The sequence below is a fragment of the Phoenix dactylifera genome, chromosome 10 (genome assembly GCF_051530095.1).
Source record: "Phoenix dactylifera cultivar Ajwa chromosome 10, Ajwa_hap1_PhDact_Kaust_v1.1, whole genome shotgun sequence".
NCBI classification, from domain to species: domain Eukaryota; kingdom Viridiplantae; phylum Streptophyta; class Magnoliopsida; order Arecales; family Arecaceae; genus Phoenix; species Phoenix dactylifera.
The window spans coordinates 3930001-3935000 of record NC_143199.1 but is presented as its reverse complement, the minus strand read 5'-3'; positions in this window follow the sequence as shown (position 1 = coordinate 3935000).

The window sequence follows — 5000 nt, the reverse complement described above, 5'->3', positions numbered from 1 at the left end:
AAGGCCCGCCGCGGCGGCAGCAGACCCCCCCTCCCTACCACCCCGGCGGGGCATCCGCCCAAAGCCCACCCCAAGCGTTCCAAAGTACCGAGGAGCGTTGCAAACGGGAACGGCCCGGACACGCGACCCGGTCGCACGGGATGCGCGTCCCGGTCGCACGGGTCGCGCGTCCCGGGAGGGCCGACGGACGAAGCCGAAGTGGCGCACGGCCGCCGCGCACGGACGGCCGGCGGCGGCGCCCGTGCGCCGGAAAGTCGTCGGGCGCGCGACGGCTCCGTCGGGAACGAACGGTGCCGGGCACGACCGCCGCAAGGCAACGGACTTGTGCGGAGGGGGGCGGAAGGCCCGCCGCGGCGGCGCCAGCCCCCCCTCCCTACCACCCCGACGGGGCATCCGCCCAAAGCCCACCCCAAGCGTTCCAAAGTACCGAGGAGCGTTGCAAACGGGAACCGCCCGGACACGCGTCCCGGTCGCACGGGATGCGCGCCCCGGTCGCACGGGTCGCGCGTCCCGGGAGGGCCGACGGAGGAAGCCGGCGCACGGCCGCCGCGCGGACGGCCGGCGGGGGCGCCCATGCGCCGGGGCCTCGGCGGGCGCGGGCCGGCTCCCTCGGGGACGAACGGTGCCGGGCCCGCCCGCCGCGAGGCGACGGACTTGTGCGGAGTGGAGCGGAAGTCCCGCCGCGGCAGCAGCAGCCCCCCCTCCCTACCACCCCGGCGGGGCATCCGCCCAAGGCCCACCCCAAGCGTTCCAAAGTACCGAGGAGCGTTGCAAACGGGAACGGCCCGGACACGCGTCCCGGTCTCACGGGATGCGCGTCCCGGTCGCACGGGATGCGCGTCCCGGTCGCACGGGTCGCGCATCCCGGGAGGGCCGACGGAGGAAGCCGGCGCACGGCCGCCGCGCGGACGGCCGAAGGCAGCGCCCGTGCGCCGGGAAGTCGGCAGGCGCGTGCCGGCTCCGTCGGGGACGAAATGTGCCGGGCAAGTCCGCCGCGAGGCAACGGTCCTGTGCGGAGTGGAGCGGAAGGCCCGCCGCGGCGGCAGCAGACCCCCCCTCCCTACCACCCCGGCGGGGCATCCGCCCAAAGCCCACCCCAAGCGTTCCAAAGTACCGAGGAGCGTTGCAAACGGGAACGGCCCGGACATGCGACCCGGTCGCACGGGATGCGCGTCCCGGTCGCACGGATCGCGCGTCCCGGGAGGGCCGACGGACGAAGCCGAAGTGGCGCACGGCCGCCGCGCACGGACGGCCGGCGGCGGCGCCCGTGCGCCGGAAAGTCGTCGGGCGCGCGACGGCTCCGTCGGGGACGAACGGTGCCGGGCACGACCGCCGCGAGGCAACGGACTTGTGCGGAGGGGGGCGGAAGGCCCGCCGCGGCGGCGCCAGCCCCCCCTCCCTACCACCCCGACGGGGCATCCGCCCAAAGCCCACCCCAAGCGTTCCAAAGTACCGAGGAGCGTTGCAAACGGGAACCGCCCGGACACGCGTCCCGGTCGCACGGGATGCGCGTCCCGGTCGCACGGGTCGCGCATCCCGGGAGGGCCGACGGAGGAAGCCGGCGCACGGCCGCCGCGCGGACGGCCGGCGGGGGCGCCCATGCGCCGTGGCCTCGGCGGGCGCGGGCCGGCTCCCTCGGGGACGAACGGTGCCGGGCCCGCCCGCCGCGAGGCGACGGACTTGTGCGGAGTGGAGCGGAAGTCCCGCCGCGGCAGCAGCAGCCCCCCCTCCCTACCACCCCGGCGGGGCATCCGCCCAAGGCCCACCCCAAGCGTTCCAAAGTACCGAGGAGCGTTGCAAACGGGAACGGCCCGGACACGCGTCCCGGTCTCACGGGATGCGCGTCCCGGTCGCACGGGTCGCGCATCCCGGGAGGGCCGACGGAGGAAGCCGGCGCACGGCCGCCGCGCGGACGGCCGGCGGCGGCGCCCATGCGCCGGGGCCTCGGCGGGCGCGTGCCGGCTCCCTCGGGGACGAACGGTGCCGGGCGCGCCCGCCGCGAGGCGACGGACTTGTGCGGAGTGGAGCGGAAGTCCCGCCGCGGCAGCAGCAGCCCCCCCTCCCTACCACCCCGGCGGGGCATCCGCCCAAGGCCCACCCCAAGCGTTCCAAAGTACCGAGGAGCGTTGCAAACGGGAACGGCCCGGACACGCGTCCCGGTCTCACGGGATGCGCGTCCCGGTCGCACGGGTCGCGCATCCCGGGAGGGCCGACGGAGGAAGCCGGCGCACGGCCGCCGCGCGGACGGCCGGCGGCGGCGCCCATGCGCCGGGGCCTCGGCGGGCGCGTGCCGGCTCCCTCGGGGACGAACGGTGCCGGGCGCGCCCGCCGCGAGGCGACGGACTTGTGCGGAGTGGAGCGGAAGTCCCGCCGCGGCAGCAGCCGCCCGCCCTCCCTACCACCCCGGCGGGGCATCCGCCCAAAGCCCACCCCAAGCGTTCCAAAGTACCGAGGAGCGTTGCAAACGGGAACGGCCCGGACACGCGTCCCGGTCGCACGGGATGCGCGTCCCGGTCGCACGGGTCGCGCGTCCCGGGAGGACAGACCGAGCAAGCCGAGGTGCCGCTCACGGCCGCCGCGAGGGACGTACGGCGCCGGCGCCCGCGCCCCGTGGCACGGCCTAGAGCGTGCCCCCCTGCCACCCCATCGGGGCATCGGCGCAAAGCCCACCGCGGGGTAGATAACCGAAGGCAACGAGGGACGGTGGATGCACATATCCGAGCAGTGGCGATAGGGCCGGAGGGAGCACCGACAGGGCCGTGAGATTTTAAAGTACCGAGGGAATTTGCAAACCGGGCCCGCCCCTCCCCCCGTCCATCGCACGCCGATCGGGGGTCCGGCGCCCCGCGGGGGGCTGCCGGCATGCGCTCCCGGTGCAGGCATCGACGAGCCGCCCGCGACCTCCACTCGGGTCCGAGCCCCCAAGCGCGGATGCCGAAACGCGCCGGCCGCGGCAGCCCCACCCCTGCCACCCCATCGGGGCATCGGCGCAAGGCCCACCCTGGGGTAGATAACCGAAGGCAACGAGGGACGGTGGATGCACATATCCGAGCAATAGCGATAGGGCCGGAGCGAAGACCGAGGGGGTCGGGGGGTTTTAATGTTCCGAGGGAAGTTGGAAACGGGGCCCGCCCGGACGCCCGTCCCTCGCACGCCGATCGGGGGTCCCGCACCCCGCGGGGGGCTGCCGGCATGCGCCCCTAGTACAAGCATCGACGAGTCGCCCGCGACCTCCACTCGGATCCGGCGGCGCACGCGCGGATGGCGAAACGCGGCGGCCGCGGCTGCAGCCCCCCTACCACCCCGTTGGCGCGTCGGCGCAAAGCCCACCCCGGGGAGGATAACCGAAGGCGACGAGGGACGATGCATGCACATATCCGAGCAAATACCGAGAGGGTCGGGGGGAAGACCGAGAGGCAAGGGGTGTTTAGAGTACCGAGGGAAGTTGCGAAAGGGGCCCGCCCGGACGCTCGCCGCTCGCAGGCGATCCGGCGGGGCGCACGGAGGGCGCCGCCCATCGCCGGAGCTTGCTCGGTCATCTCTGCCGCACGGACACGTAAGCGCCGCCGCGCAAGGTTCGGCCGGCGGGGCGGACGGTTCGCCGCCGCAGGCCTTTCCCGCAGCCGGAACGTGGGCCCGGCGTTGCGCGCCGGCGGGCCGCGCAATCCGCCGGGGCGCACGGCGGGCGCCGCCCGTCGCCGGGGCTTCGCTCGGTCATCTCGGCCGCACGGACACGTGCGCGCAGCCGCGGAAGGTTCGGCCGGCGGGGTGGACGGTTCGCCGACGCAGGCCTCTCCCGCGGCCGGAACGCGGGACCGGCGTTGCGCGCCGGCGGAAGGCGCGATCCGGCAGGGCGCACGGCGGGCGCCGCCCGGGCTTCGCTCGGTCATCTCGGCCGCACGGACACGTGCGCGCCGCCCATCGCCGGGGCTTCGCTCGGTCATCTCGGCCGCGCCGCCACGTGCGCGCCGCCGCGGAAGGCTTGGCCGGCCGGGCGGACGGTTCGCCGCCGCAGGCCTTTCCCGCAGCATGCGCCCCTTCGCCCGAACGACCGCGGGACTCCGGTACGGCCTAGCCGTCGGCCGCCCGGCTGCAAGCCGTCGGGGCCGCTCGATCCCCGTCGCGTGCCGGCCGCCGCTCGGGCCAGCCGGCCGGCTGCCGCACGTAACCTCTGACCTCATCAGCGGTCGATCCGCACCGCGCTGGTCTTCGGTGCGGACCCGTCGGGGCCGTGCCGCGCCGGCCGTCGCATCCGGTTCCGCAGGCGCCGCCCGGTTGCCTCCCGCCCTCGTGCGCTCGCGCCGGCCGGGCGACGCGGTGCCCGCGGGACTCGGGCATGGTTGAGCCGTCGGCCGCCCGGCGGCATGCCGCCGCCGCTCCGCGCCGCGTGCCGGCTGCGCTCCTCCCCGCGCCCGTCCGCGGGCGGGCCCGCCGCCGCTCGCGCCGGCCGGGCGACGCGGTGCCCGCGGGACTCGGGCACGGTTGAGCCGACGGCCGCCCGGCGGCATGCCGCCGCCGCTCCGCGCCGCGTGCCGGCTGCGCTCCTCCCCGCGCCCGTCCGTGGGCGGGCCCGCCGCCGCTCGGCCTAGCCCCCCGGCTGCCGCACGTAACCTGCGACCTCGTCGGCGCTGGATGCGCGTCGTGACAGTTTTCGGTGGGGCGCCGCGGAGGCGCCGGGGGCCCATGCGACGGGCCAGGGGGCGAACGGAGGGCTCGGTCAGCCCTAACAGGGGACCGGCGACAAAGGAGCGGTCGCGCAAAGCTTCGTAAGGGACCCAGACGACGGGCCTACCGATCCGAAGCACCGCGCACGGACGCGCAGCGGGCCCACGACGGGCCGACACGGAAGGCCCGCCGCCAAGGCCGCAAAACCGACAAAGGAACCCACGGGGACGCACCAGAGCGGGCAAAGCTTTCACCGAACGGGACGGGACCGAGCCCCCGCAACAGGCGAGGGCGACGGATCCGACCAAGTAAGGCCGATCCCGCTCCACGCACGC